The following is a 15,951-nucleotide window of genomic DNA, read 5'->3' as shown; positions in this document are numbered from 1 at the left end:
GAACTATTTGCTTCACTAATGTCAAATTCTTGCCAGGCTGCTCTGTTTCCATGTCCTTCTGTACGCAAAATAACTTTAACTGCTAAACCACAGTGTAACTTCTTGAAGACATTTTAAGTAGCAATTAAATGGAACAGATGTAGGAAGGAGAAGGCATGAAACTCACCTGACCAAGTTTAAGTATGCACAGGTAATGACAACTGCTCCCAGCTGCTGTTAAGACACCATGATTGTTAAGACGTTAGAATGAGGGGAAAAAGGTACACCTTAGAACTGATGAAATATAGCAGTTATAATATTAAATGCTCATTTAATGCTCACTCTCTCATGAACTGCTTTAGACATTCCTACATGTATTAATGCTCTTAATCTTCACAGGAATCCTATGAGCTAAATTTTTTTTTTTTTTTTTTTTTTTTTTGGCTGTGTTGGGTCTTCAATGCTGCGCATGGGCTTTTCTCTAGTTGTGGCGAGCAGGGGCTACTCTTCGTTGCGGTGCGCGGGCTTCTCATTGTGATGGCTTCTCTTGTTGCGGAGCCCAGTCTCTAGGCTCGCGGGCTTCAGTAGTTGCAATGTGCGGGCTCAGTAGTTGTGGTTTGTGGGCTCTAGAGCGCGGGCTCAGTAGTTGTGGCCCATGGGCTTAGTTGCTCCACGGCATGTGAGATCTTCCCGGACCAGGGATTGAACCCGTGTCCCCTGCATTTGCAGGTGGATTCTTAACCACTGCACCATCAGGGAAGTCCCTGAGCTAAAATGATCATCTCATTTTTTATGAGATGAGGAAAATGAGACAGCAAGTTTAAGTAACTTTCCTGAGACCACACAGCTAGTAAGTGGGGAGGCGGAATTAGAATCCCAGGAGTCTGACGGGGTTTTTTTGCTTTTATTTTTGTTTTTGTTTTGGCTGCGCCACATGGCTTGCGGATCTTAGTTCCCTGACCGGGGATCGAACCCGTGCCCCCTGCAGTGGAAGCATCCAGTCCTAACCACCTGACCGCCAGGGAAGTCTCAGGAGTTTGACTCTAAGAGGACTTTTTAGCTGTGAAAGTGAATCCCTACCTCATACCCACCCTGTGAAATAATCAAGATAGGAAAGAAATGAGAAAGAAGGCTAAAGGACTCTGTATCCTAAAGAAGTGGTGATTTGTGTGTTGTTTGCTGGTGGCTTGAAGGAGGGGGCTTAGACTCTGGAAAAGCAGAGGTAGGAGGAGGGTGTCTGTGGGGAGCTGGGCCAGTGAGGGTGCCCCATGTGGGAGCACAGTGACAGAATTCAGGACCGGTGCTGTCTGACGGATGACGTGAGGTGTTTTTCCTGCTCTGAGCCGAGCTGCAAGTGCCCTCCATTCTCCCCACGAGGTCGGTAAAAGTGGGTCACACACCCCAGCCCATGAGGCTGGAACTCTGGGGAAGGAGGGAGAAGGGACAGGGCAGATCTGCAGTCGGGCGAAGTGGGACAGAGTGAAACGAGCAACCCCAGGCAGCAGCTGGCAGGAGGGGTTGGGAGACTGCAGCTCTGCCCGCTTCAGGAAGCCTGAAAAGTTTCGTAGGGTGTCAGATCCACGCAGTTCTGGGATGGAATGCGAACCTTTGGATTTCTATATCGGGTTGCCAGATACAACGCAGGATGCCCGGGTACATTTGAATTTCAGAGAAATAACGAATTGTTTAGCGTAAGTATATTCAAAGCAATATTTGGAGCACACTCATATTGAAAAATTACTCATTATGTAAAACTGAAATCTAACTGGGTATCCTGTATTTTTATTTGCTAAATCTGACAACCCTATTCTATGCAAAAGCAAAGAGGGAAGCCAGAGGACTGAAGGCCTGGGAACATCTGGGTTTCCAACTAAATTCTCACAAGGACTTTTGGGGATGAGTCTTATTAGCCTCATTTAACACTGGAGGAAACTGAGGCACAGAGAGGTTATGAAAGTTGCCTGAGATCGCAAGGCTGGTAAAGAGCTGAGACAAGCTATAAATACAAATCTGTCTGATTCAGAAATTCAGGTTTTTGCCCCCACGGTTGGCAGACTTCGTCCTCAAAGGGCAAGCAGTCCTGACAGCCGAGGCCCAGGTAGAGGCAGGAAGGTCACAGGATCAAGCTCCTGGGGAGACCCAGAGACAGCTTCCTGTCTTCCGCGCCCGTGCGGTGGGACCCAGAGATGAAAAAGATGGGACCTTACCTGACCACCCTACGGCTCCCACTGCCCATAAGACAAGGCCAGACCAGCTCCTTCATTTTGGGGCCCTGAGACGCATTGTTCCCTCTGCCTGGGACAGGTGTCACCACCATTTTCTCATGGCTAACTCTTCCTCCAGGCAAGTGACTTTCAAACCTTTGTAACTGAGACCTGCAGGAAGAAATACATTTTATATCCTAACCCATAAACATTATCTCAATAGATAGAAAGAGACAGATAACTAAAACTAACATTTCACAAAGCAATATTTCCGAAATGTGATGTTTTAAATTCCTCTACTCTATTTCACTAAAAAAACTCATTTAGGTAACAACTACTCAACTGATTTCATGGCCCACTAATGGGTTGACACTCACAGTTTGCAAAACACTGTTTTCGATCCTGGCTGAAAATAGCTTTCTCAACGGGGAAGAGAGCATTTGTGGGGTGAGGAGGGGTCAGGAACAAGCTTATTCTCATTTAAGAGGATCAGGTGTGAATAAGGGGCACAGGGGCAGGGAGACCTTTCTAATAATAGGCCTGCCTGGTGAGCTAGTGAGTTCCCGAGCTCTTGGAGGAGTCCGATGAAGGCTGAGCAAACACTGGAGAAGCTGTGGCAGGAGCTGGCGCACCAGGATGAGGGCTGGAGAAGATGACGAATGGGGTTGCGTACAGCTCTGCCGCGTGGAGAAGCCCGGCAGCCATGTTGATAAGGCTGCTGCGTAGCTGGGCATCTGGGAGCCATTGTGGGCGCTAGCAGGAGGGGAGACCAGCCAGGAGGAGAACCTACTGCTCCTCCCTTGACTGAATTCCTCCCGTTCCCCGGCTGCCTCCCCCGTCACATCTGGGGAAGGCTGGCCAGGCTGGAGGCCCCAAAGAACCAAGGGTGCCTTGGTACCACCCTCCCTGGGGGGGCGGGCGGGTCCTCCCTGCAGGGCTGGAGGGCAGAGGGGGAAGGGTTTGCCAGCAGACCCAGGAGAGCTGCTGTCTCTGTCCTACAGGGAGAGAGAGGAGTGGAGAATGCCAGGGACAGGCCGTGCTGGAGTCATTGCCAGATTAGGGCATAGTAACGAGCTGAAAGTGTTGTGGACAGTGCCTTGCTTGCAAAGGTCACCCAAACCTGTTTGACTTCCCACTCAGAATAGCTGCAGCTAAGCCACCCTGGCTCCATGGTGCCTGTCTCCAGCATCCATGGCTCCAGCGATTGTGGGAACTGCAGGGCCCTGTTTGGGCTCTGGGCAGGGCCCCTCTCCCCACCAGCACGTCGTCATGCCTGCCTTCCTCCTACCCTGGCGTCACACCCCCTCGTGTCCCTCCCAGACCTCGGCCTCTGTCAGCCTCATACCTCTCCTCGAGGACTCACCCGCCCATCCAGTGCGAGGCACTGAGCTAGGCTCACACAGCTTCTCTCAACCAGTCATCTCAGCTATGTGAGCAAGTGGGCACCAACCCCATTGTACAGAATAGAGTAAGGGAGGTTCAAGAACATTAAGCTGGCTGCCACTTCCTCTGCCCCCGCCCCACAGTGCTCTGCTTCACCTCTGTGACGTCACGGATCATGCTGTCCAGGATGATTTGGTCAAGCTCCGAGAACAGGAACTGTATCGAATTCATCTTTGTAGTCCCAATGCTTAATACGTGATTGGCCTGGTGTAAACACTCATAAAAATGTTTGTAGAATGAACTGTCTGCCCAAGGTCAAACAGCTAGGAAGTAGCTAAGCCATAATTCAAATTCAGATCTTCCTGGATCCCAACCCAGTCCCACACCCTTCATCCTCCTCCAGGAAGCCTTCCCAGACTTACTCGGTCAAGGCAGCTTCTCCACCCTACTCCCCAGAATCCTGGGTATTTGCGTGTGTTCCTATCCCCCTTCTCCCTGCTCTCCCTGAAGGCAGGGACCTGGGATAACATCTCAGCCTGGCTCTGATCCCCCAGCTCTGCCCCAGAACTCAAGAAGAACTCTGTGAATGCAGGATGCCCATCCTGGGGGTGGAGGACCCGGGAGAGGAAGGCCTCAGCCAAACCAATGGTACCTTCCGGCCTGTGGGCCCAGCCACCTGCCTCATGACTCCTGCTCATCCAACCACGATTCTGCCTGGTACTGGGCCTGCCAGCTTCTCATGAGAGCCGGTCCAGGTCTTGGTATTCTCCCGGGGTGGGTCCAGGTGGGGCACCTAATCCTCTGCTCATTTTGCTGCAATTCAATATCAGTCTTCAATTTACACGCTCTGCTGCCATCCTTCCCTCCTCCCTCCAGCCTCAGCGGGGGGAAGGGAGAACTGAGTACTCTCTGTGGCGGTCCTGAGACACCCTTGGGAGTCCCCCCAGCTGACCACAGCCCCGGGCCTGCTCAGGGATGAACGTTGGCCTTGGGACAGAGGGACCACTGTGCGCACCAAGGGAGCAAGACCTTATGTCCAGCGGCCTGGGGTGGATTCTGGGTCCACCTCGTAGGTGGCCTGTCTGTGGAGTCCAAAGCCACTCAGGCTTTCCAAGCTTCTCGGTAAACAAATGTAAAAGTACCTGCACATGGCAAGTGTTCAAAAATACCAGCTGAGGTTTCCCCAGGGGCTGAGGGCTTGCGGTTCTGGACAATCCCTTCTTCACCCAACCACCCGCCTTGGGCTGCAACGTGGGCTTCTCATCCTTGGTTCTAGCTGATGAATGTCTGTCTTCTCAGGGTTTTAGGGCAGTTAAAGCAGTTCACTGTATTTAATTATTCATGCAACAAGTAGTTATTGAGTACCAGTCATGTGCCAAGCAGTGTTTTGGGCTCTGAGATACGTCAGGGAAAAAACAGACCGAGATCCTTGACTTGGCAGGGCTGACCGTATGGGCAGTTAATTAGATGGCGCCTCCCTGCCTGTTCTCCTCCACTTTAAGCAACCTGAAAAGAGATGGAAGGAAACTGTCAATATTGGAAAATAACAGTGCTTACTCTCCCATGTTACTTTCACCCCTGTCTTACCACCACAGCTTGAATTTGTCACGTCAGACGAACGTAATAAGAAGTGTGGGCTCTTCCTCAAAAAGTTAAACACAGAGTTACCATATGACCCCAACGTTCCACTCCTGGGTTTAGACCCAAAAGAGTTGAAGAGTCAGGTGTTCAAACAGAAACTTGGACCCACATGTTCATAGCAACGTGATCCACAATAGCCAAAAGGGGGAAACGACCCACATGGCCATTAGCAGATGAATGGATAAACAAAATGCAGTGTATCCACACAATGGACTATGATTTAGCCATAGCGAGGAATGAAGTACTGATACCTGCTGCAACGTGGATGAAACTTGTACACGTTACGCTGAGTGAAAGAAGCCAGGCACAAAAGGTCACAAAGTATGTGATTCCATTTATATGAAATGTCCGGAATAGGCAAATCTGCAGAGACAGAAAGTAGATGAGTGGTTGCCAGGGGCTGCGGAGTGGAGAGTGATTGCTTAATGGGTACAGGGTTTACTTTTGGGGCGGTGAAATGTTCTGGAACAAGAGACTGGTGGTTGCACAACATTTTGAATTGACTAAATGCCACTCAGTTGTACACTTTGAGACGGTCGAATGGTGAGTTTTTTTTTAATTAATTAATTTATTTTTGGCTGCGTTGGGTCTTCGCGGCTGCTGCTGCTGCTGCGTGCAGGCTTTCTCTAGTTGCAGTGAGCGGGGGCGACTCTCCCGTTGCGGTGTGCGGGTTTCTCATTGCAGTGGCTTCTCTTGTTGCAGAGCATGGGCTCTAGGCGCGTGGGCTTCAGTAGTTGCGGCACGCGGGCTCAGTAGTTGTGGCTCGTGGGCTCTAGAGCACAGGCTTAGTAGTTGTGGCACACGGGCTTAGTTGCTCTGCGACATGTGGGATCTTCCCGGACCAGGGCTCGAACCCGCGTCCCATGCTTTGGTAGGCGGATTCTTAACCACTGCACCACCAGGGAAGTCCGAATGGTGAATATTTTGTTATGTTATCTTACGATTAAAAAACAAGTGTGGGGCTTCCTGTGCTCCACAATGGGAGAGGCCACAACAGTGAGAGGCCCGCATACAGCAAATAAATAAATAAATAAAAATAAAAAAACAAAAGTGTGGAGCTTCCCTGGTGGCGCAGTGGTTCTGTGCGGGACTTCCTGTCCCATGCATTGTCTCTGCTTCCCCCCAGGGCCTTTGCACATGCTGGTCCTTCTACCTGGGCTGCTCATCGCTTTTCTCTTCTCCCAGTTAACACATCTTCATCCTTCAGATCTCACCTTCACCATCACTTCCTCAGAGAGGACCAAGCCCCCCTATAACATACTTGAGCATCATGTGCCACCCTGGTGAGGCACTTGTCTTCGTCATAATCGTGACATTGATATGATGAATATCTCCCTCACTAAACTGTAAGCTCCTGGAGAGAGGGCGGAATCTATGTGTTTTTGCTCCTTGATGTATCCCTAGGGCCTAGCTCAGTACCTGGCACATTGTAGATGCTCAATAAATATGTATTGAGTGCATAAGTCAGTAAATGTCCCTAAGGGAATTCTAATAGGGTCACTATCCCCACCAACCCCATCTCAGATGGTTTTCCCATCACTGCCACTGCCACCACCGAGCCTTCATAACCACCATGATGCCCCATCATAATCGCCACTTGACAGGGTGGCAGGATGAGGCCACCAGAAACGGGGTGGCAGCGTGAGGAGAAGCAGCCAAACTCTCAGGCAGCTCAGGAGGTGAGAGAGTTGGTCAAAAAGGGTGAAGTTCAGGTCAATTACTAGTATTGGGATCAGGGGTCAGGTACCACATGGGACCACTGTCTGAGTTGGAACTTGCGTCAAGTCAGTGCTGCACAAGATGAGCTTTCCAAGAAATGCGTCTTGAGCAAATACCCGAATGAATAATGGGCCAAGCACTTGCATGGGAGGAGCCTGGCACATTGCAGAAGCATAACGATGGATTCTGAGGATATTAAAGAGGAGCCTGGAGGGGACTCAGTGGGCGCTGGAATGTGTCCTCAAGGGAGGGAGGGGTACAGAATGACTCTGGGTGTGGAGTTGGAACAGTGTCATGTTCTTTTTTCAATGACCTCTCTGGGTAGTTTTTTGGGGGGAGAAGGACAAAATGTCAGGGATGGATCAGAATTACCTGGAAAGCTTTTCACAATGCAATTGCCAACCTTCCCAGATGTCATATCGTCTGAATTATGTAGTGGTGACAGTGGGAGCACCACATATACTTTGAGAAACTCCCTGGGTGATGCTGACTCTCCACATCTCCCAGCCCCCCAGAGACCACTGTTGAAGGCTGAGTTCCAGGCCATCTTTGAGGTGATAACCATCCGTGGGTTTCAAACAAAGGTGGGCTAGACTCTGAAAGCACTGCTCTTGATCTCCACACCGTGCTGCGCTAACCATGACCCCCACCTTCATGATCCGAAATACCACCAAGTACCTTCTCAGGTGTTCGCCACCATCACCCCACAGCCACCTGGGCCATACCCTCAACACAGCTCTGTCTCCGGGAACCAGCTCCTGCTGCAGCCCAGCTCCCTCTCCCACCAGCGGTCTGGCCATGTTACCAGAACCACGCCTTGGCATCCACTACCAAGGGCAGGCTGTGTCCTGGCTGGGGTCCTCCTTGGGATTGATCTCTGCCCCAGAGATCAATGTCCTTGATCACTGCCATGCTCTGGCTGGCCTCAGGGCTTTTTCTGGGGATTTCCACTCCAAGATCCATGAAGCATGTGTGTATGTTTCTGAGAAAAGGTCCATAACTTTCATCAGATTCTCACAGGATGTTTTGAGTCTCTGAGTATGTGCATGCTTCACCCTTTGGAGAAGTGTTCATCTGTCAAAGTGCAATTCAGACACAGCTGAATCTAGGCACTCTCCCACCCCCATCAGAGCTTTTCTCAAGCTCCATATCTTTACCGGGTTGAGTTTTCCATGATCTGCCTTCTCCACAACAATGTCAGCTCCCGGAGGGCAGGGGTCACAGCTATTCACCCCTATTTCCTAGAGCTGCACCAGCCCACAACACATGCTCAAATGGTTTCCTGTAACAAGAAAATCTGTCATGCTGTTCCAGAAATTACTTCTCTTTCAAAAAGCCTACCCAGGGATTTCCCTGGTGGTCCAGTGGCTAAGACTCCACACTCCCAATGCAGGGGGCCTGGCTTCGATCCCTGGTCAGGGAACTAGATCCCACATGCATGCCACAACTAAGAGTTCACGTGCCGCAACTAAAGATCCCACATGCTGCAACTAAAGATCCTGCACACAGCAATGAAGATCCCACGTGCCGCAACTAAGACCCGGCACAGCCAAATAAATAAATACATAAATATTAAAAAAAAAAACATGAAGAAGCCTACCCAGATGGACTAGCAGGCAAGCACTTCTTTATCTCAAGGCGATACCTCAGGCCTTACCCCAATTCCCTCTACACCTCATGGTACAAAGGCTCAGTACCTTGTCTCAAAGACAGTGAAATGGAACATATGCTGGATTGATGGGTTGTTCTACATGGGCCATCTAGTTATCTGTCCCAGGCAAGGCTTCTAGATGTCCAACCAAGGCTTCTAGATGTCTTCATATCAGGTTCAGGTTCCAAGCTCTCAGCACACCACTCCCCATCACCCCCTACCTAGTTGCATCCCTCTCCCCCCACCCAACTCTTCACCCTAGAGAATTCCCAGTTACTTCATCCCTCTAGAGGTGACCCCTTGGGGGTCCCGCACACCCTCATACTGCTCAGAATATGAGAGTGCGTGGAGACTGTCTCACTGCATGGAGACTGTCCAGTCTGCAGTGTGCCACCCCCCAGCACACCTCATTCCGTATAGCTCTGCCCCCTCCTCCCCCACATCCATGCATGAGTCCCCTTTACCAAGAAGCTGTCTTTGACCAAATCCTTCCCCACCCCAAGCTCATTCCCTCCCTGCCCTCAGCTCTAAATGGATTCTGACTTATTCTGTGTGTGGTTCTTCTCCCCAACAGCGAGCACAATTCCTTTCCTCAAGCAGACTTCATCCCATCCTTGGTCATGGACAGAAACGGGGACAGGGCTGAAAAGTAGAAAGCTCTTGGGGCTGCATGGAGGGGAGTGAGACCCCAGAGCCCGAGCTCTGAGTAGTCAAGACTGGAGGAGGAGGCAGACCCTGAAGGAGGCCTCAAGCCATGTCCCTGAAGAGAATAGTAGAGTTACGTCCCCACACTGGTGGGGGCTGCCTGGAGTGGCAGAGGGCAATTATCACAGTGCTCCAGGAATTCAAGTTCCATCAGCAGTTCCCAAATAGTCCCCCCAGAGCAACGTGAGCCAACCCTGGGCCCGGGAGGATTTGTCCAGCAGGGGGCTGGGCAGGGGGCCCACTGGAGTAAAGGGCACAAGGTGGGGTTGGGGGCTGAGGTCAGGTTGAGAAGGAGGCTCTACTCAGGGGAGGGGTCCACACTCCACAGCTCTGTGGTCACTCCAGGCGGGAGCTGGCCAACCCCCAGACGCTTGGCTTATCAGAGGTGGAAGGGAAGTTAGCGACTGTGTGTCTTGTCGGTGGTTCCTGGGCCCAGGGCTGAATGAAGGCGGAGATGGGGCTTCTCAAGCAATTCGCTATAATTCAATGGGTGCATCAGGCTCTGAACATTTCCCCGACACGAGGTTGCCATCAAGTAATTCAGCCATAAAGAGCTTCTTTCCGGAATTCTACCAACCCTGGTTGGCATGCTTGCTATCTGCTGTAGATCTGAGTCTGCTCCATAGGTCTTCTGTTAACAAGAAATGGGGAAACAAATTAATCATTACTTACGTGTGGTCTGCTCCGTCAGCAACATTTTTCAAAGCATGTCCTCCATGGCAGGGATGGGAGTGGGGATAGATAAGAGAAGGTGTCTTTGGTGGGGAAAAGGCAGGACACTATTCTCCCCTCCAACCCTGCAGAGGATGCACCTGAGGTCCAGAGAGGGAAAGATTTTTCCAAGGTTGCACAGCAAGCTGTGGACGGATATCAAATCTGAACGCAAGTCCCTGAGTCCTAGATCAGAGCACTTTCCACCAGGTCACCTGCCCTCTCTACCCTCGGACGGACTGCAGAGACCCCCATACATGAGATTTACTCCCTATTCCTCAGGAGGATCAGTCTTTCAAACACTCTTTTGCTTTCTCTCTTCAGATCTTTGACCAATCTGTTTGTTCAAGAAAAAGTGCCAAGAGAGTCCATACTCTATGATTCCATCTGTAAAGTACAAATCAGACAAAACTCATCTCTGCCATCACAAGTCAGGACGCTGGTTATCCTCGGGGGAGGTGGGGACTGACAGGGGAACGGGAGGAGTTCTGGGTTGCTGGTCATGCTCTGTCTCTTGATCCAGGTCTGGTTACACAGGTGTGTTCCGTTGGTGAAAATGCATCAGGCCATATACTGATGACATGTATATCTTAATATATGTTAGTAATACGTCAATTATGAAATTTAAAAGGTATGTGATCAATAAATACTTGCCATTGATTGACGGAAGAAAGTACATTGGGACTGTTCCGAAGCACTTTTAATTAGTGGACAAGCCTATACCCCCATCACCAGTCCACAGTGCTGTGGAGGCTCTCTCTGCCCCCATGGCTCCGCCAGGCAGCCAAAGGCCCCAACAGGGGCGGGTGGAAAAGTCTGCATCTTGTGACACCCTAGCTTCATCAGGACCAAGAACCTCTGGCCCAGTTCACGCTGGGCCTTCAGGGATTAGTGCCGGAGTTTGCAGTGAGTAAGGACCCCGAGGGGAATGCCCAGCCTGGTGCCAGAGAGAGGACCTGCACTGATGGGAAGGAAGGCTGGGCATGGCAGACATTCAGGGACCTCTGGTGGAAAGGACAGCTGGAACCCAGAGCCCGGTGGGACTTTGGGCTGTGGGCTGACTCAGGTGGACACAATGACATCTTTCAGACAGTTTCTGACTGGCCCTGTTCTTGGGAGAAGGATGCTTCTGAGTGTACATGTGTGTATAGGTACGATGTATGCCTGTGAACACACCTTTGCTCTAGCGGTTCCATCTGCCTGGAACACCTTTTCCACCCTGCCCAAAATCCTTTAGTCCTTGTCTCTACCTGACAGAATCCTGGGCAGGATTCCAGGCTCAGTTCAAAAGTCTGAGGTGGCCTGATGCCTCCCTACCTCCCAAGCAGAATTAGTCCCGCCCAGCTGCTCTGGGCCTACTGTGTGACCCGGCACTTGGCCCCCTGACTCAGAAGAGTCACATGTGTGCTGTCTCCACACCTCAACTGAAGGCAGGGGCTCAAATTGAGATCTCCGCTGGACTGTTTAAGGGGCCAATGTGTGTATGTAGCTCTGGGAGTATATATTAGAATCGATTAGGGCTAATCCCGCTAAAGAAAGAAAATCATTAGCAGATTAATTGAGAGAGTTGTTTGGAGTACTAATTCAAAGGCTAATAATCTTTTAGTTTAAGCAAAGTCTGAAGCTTTGACAAGACCTGTCATTGTGTTACAGTACTGATTGAGGTTGGGCCTGACTGTGAAATGCCTAAGTGTGCAATTCACATGTAATTCCTCCACTAATTCAGGCACATTTTCCTCTCGTTAATAAGCATTATAATGACTATAATAAACTAAGGAAACCTCAGGTGAAAACACACATGACTATACTTGTCAATAGAAGTGTAACTATGAATTTAATGAATGCATTTCCTAAGCCCTTCTTTGTTAAGGACGTTTGCCCAGGTTCTGATCAGAATATGAACTATATGAGTGACTCAATACCATTCATTTATTTATGCACTTATTCATTCATTCATTCATTCAGCATGTACTCAGCCCTACCATAGTCTTAGGCTCCATGCCAGGAAGCGTGGGGTATATTTTCAAGTAAATAAGACACAATCCCTGCCTTCAACGAGCTCTTCTTCCAGTGAGATTGGTGATCCCAGCAACCTCACAAGAGTACAAGATGCTGTAAGACAAGTACAAAGGAAACGTCCAGAGGAAGGCAGATCCTGAATAGAAAGTCTGCGAAAAGTTCCCTGGAGAAGTCAAGCTAATTCCACCAATAACATTTTAGCCTATCCATCTCCACTCATATATAAAGAGGGGGGTTATGAGTAACTTTTTTTTTTTTAACAAAATCAGGTTCTTATTGTGATTTTTTTTTTTTTTTTCTGCTTAAGGTACTTTGAACGTCTTTCCATGTGACATTCTCTCCCACAGCTGCAGGGACGCAAGTGCTGGACGCGAGTGCTGGATACTTGTGTGGTTTCCATTTTCTCTCCACTGTAAATAATACTGCCATCCTCATTCGTTACTTACTGTGCACACACACTGTGCACACTTGCAGGTTCACAGTAAATGAAATGAACACATTTTCAGTATTTGGTGGGATGGTGACCATTAATGGAGACTACTTCTTGCCCAGATTCTTACATGGCCTGCTAACTGGGGCCAGCCTGGTCTCCCCAGAACTCTGCATGATTCCTCCTTGTCCTACCTGTGGTCTAACCTGGCATTCAGGCCCTCTGAAGGTCTGTGCCAGTCACCCTGGACACGGGCTACACTAACCCCACGCTTTCCCACCTTCTTTGCTGACGGCTCCCCCAGCCTGTGACAGCCTCCAGGTGAGAGTTCGGGGGACACTTTTTTCGTCTTTTTAAAAATATTTGTTTCCACACTTAACTATGACAAGCATGAACTACTTTTTAAATTGACATATAATTCATATAACATAAAATTCACCCTTTAAAAAAAGTGTACAAGTCAGTGGTTTTTGGTATATTCACCACCATCACCACCATCTAATTCTAGAACACTTTCATCACCCCCAAAAGAAGTCCCATACACATTAGCAGTCACTCGCCATTCTCCCTCTCCCTGGGCCCTGGCAACCACTAATCTATATACTTATTATCTCTGTGGATTTGCCTATTCAGGAAATTTCATATATGTGGAATCATAAAATAGGTGGTCTTTTGTGATTGCCTTTACTTCACTTAGCATAACGACTTCAAGGTTCATCCATATTGTAGCATGTGTCAGAATTTCCTTCCTTTTTAAGGCTGCATGAAATTTCACTGTGTGGCTATACCACACTGTGTTTATCAGTTCATCTGTTGGTGGACACGTTGGTTGTTTCCACCTTTTGGCTATTGTGAATAATGCTGCTATGAATGTTGGTGTACAATCACCTGTTTGAGTCCTTGATTTCAATTCTTTTAGGTATGGAGTGGAATTGCTGGATTGTATAGTAATTCTATGTTTAACTTTTTGAAGAACCACCACACCGTTTTCTACAACAATCTGTAGTCCCACCGGCTATGTATGAGGATTTCAACTTCTTCACATCACTCTCAACACTTGTTATCGTCTGTGTTTTTTATTATAGTCATCTCAGTGGGTGTGAAGTAGCATCTTACTGTGGTTTTAATTTGCATTTTCCTAATAACTAATGATGTCGAGCACCTTTTCAATTGCTTTTGGCCATTTTCTATATATTTGTAGAGAAGTACCTATTCTCTCTCTCTCTCTCTCCATATCTTTAGAGAACTATCTATTCAAGTCCTCTTCCCATTTTAAATTGGGTTATTTGTCTTTTTATTGTTGAGTCCCAAGTATTCTTTACATATTTTGGATACCAGACTCTTATCAGATACATGATTTGCAAATATTGTCCTCCATTATATCAGTTGTGTTTTCAGTTTCTTGATAGCATCCTTTGCAGCACAAAGGTTTTAATTTTGATGACATCCAATTTATTATTATTTTTTCGTTGCTTGTGCGTTGTATGTCACATCTAAGAAACCATCACTTAATCCAACATCAAAGAGACTTATCCCTATGTTTTCTTCTGATGGTTTTATAGTTTAACTGTTACATTTAGGTCTTTGATCATTTTGACTTAATTTTAGTATAGGGCTCCAAATTCATTCTTTTGCATGTAGATATCCTGTTGTCCCAGCATCATTGGTTGAAAAGATGATTATTTCCTCATTGAATTGTCCTGGCACCTTTGCTGAAAATCAGCTGTTCATAAATATATGGGGTTATTTCTGGACTGTCAAGTCTATTTCATTGATCTATAATATCTCCCTTATGGCAGCCCTACACAGCCTTGATACTTGATATAGAGTGCCACTACAGCTTTGCAGTGAGTTTAAATCAGGAAGTATGACTCCTCCAACTTCTTTGTTCTTCTTTTTCACAGAAGAAAAAAAAAAATATATATATATATATATTATTATTATTAACAAAATCCTACATATTCAGTTCATTCCACCAGGGAAACCTAGCTTGACTTTCTTAGTCTTGTGTTTTCTGTTTAAAAATTATTTTTCTATGAAGAACATGTATTACTTAAAAGAATAAAGATAAACATTAATTCACATTAAATGGTAGAGAGAAAATCCTATTTTGTCAGTTTTCTGATTATTCCTGGGAGAATTCAGTGAACCCGAGGCAGTGGGAGGTATTATCAATGGGTCAAAAGTGATTCAAAAGTGGTTTGCTGGGCTTCCCTGGTGGTGCAGTGGTTGAGAGTCCGCCTGCCGATGCAGGGGACACGGGTTCGTGCCCCGGTCTGGGAAGATCCCACATGCCGCGGAGCGGCTGGGCCCGTGAGCCATGGCCGCTGAGCCTGCGCGTCCGGAGCCTGTGCTCCGCAACGGGAGAGGCCACAGCAGTGAGAGGCCCGCGTACCGCAAAAAAAAAAAAAAAAAAAAAAAAAAGGCAAAGGTAGGGGGGAAAGGGGGGGAGGGATAAATTGGGAGATTGGGATTGACATATACACACTACTATATATAAAATAGATAACTAATAAGAACCTACCATATAGCATAGGGAACTCTACTCAATACTCTGTAATGACCTATATGGGAAAAGAATCTAAAAAATAGTAGATATATGTATATGTATAACTGATTCACTTTGCTGTACAGCAGAAAATAACACAACATTGTAAATCAACTATACTTCAATAAAACATTTTTAAAAATAGGCAAAGGAATTGAATAGACATTTCTCCAAAGAAGACATACAAATGGCCAAAAAGCATATGAAAATATTCTCAATATCACTAATCATCAGGGAAATGCAAATCAAAAATACAATGAGATACCACATCACACCTGTCAGGAGGGCTATTATTTAAAAAAAAAAACAAACCCGATAACAAATGTTGGTTAGGATGTTGAGAACCTGGAACCCTTGTACACTGTTGGGAGGAATGTAAAACGGTGCAGCCACTATGGAAACAGTAAGGCAATTCCTCAGAAAATTAAAACTAGAACTACCATATGATCCAGCAATCCCACTTCTGGGTGTTTATCCAAAAGAATTGAAATTAGGATCTCAAAGAGATATTTAGACTCCCACGTTCATTACAGCATTATTCACAGTAGCCAAGTTGTGGAAACAACCTAAATGTCCATCCATGCATAAATGGATAGAGAAAATGTGATGTATATATAGTAAAGTATTATTCGACCTTAAAAAGAAGGAAATTCTGCTATATGTGACAACATGGATGAAACTTGAGGACATTATGTTAAATGAAATAAGCCAATTGCAGAAGGAGAAATGCTGCATAATTCCCTTTTGTGAGGTATCTAAAAGTCAGACTCATAGAAGCAGAGTCGAATGGCGGCTGCCAGGAGCTGGGGGAAGGGGGCAGTGGAGAGTTGCTATTTAATGAGTACCAAGTTTCAGTTATGCAAGATGAATAAGTTCTAGACATCCCCTATATACTATTGTTCCTACAGCTAACAACACTGGATTGTGCCCTTAAAAATTGGTTAAGAAGGGAGATCTCAGG

The sequence above is a fragment of the Grampus griseus genome (assembly GCF_964374135.1).
Source record: "Grampus griseus genome assembly, chromosome: 11".
NCBI classification, from domain to species: domain Eukaryota; kingdom Metazoa; phylum Chordata; class Mammalia; order Artiodactyla; family Delphinidae; genus Grampus; species Grampus griseus.
This window is presented reverse-complemented; position numbering follows the sequence as displayed.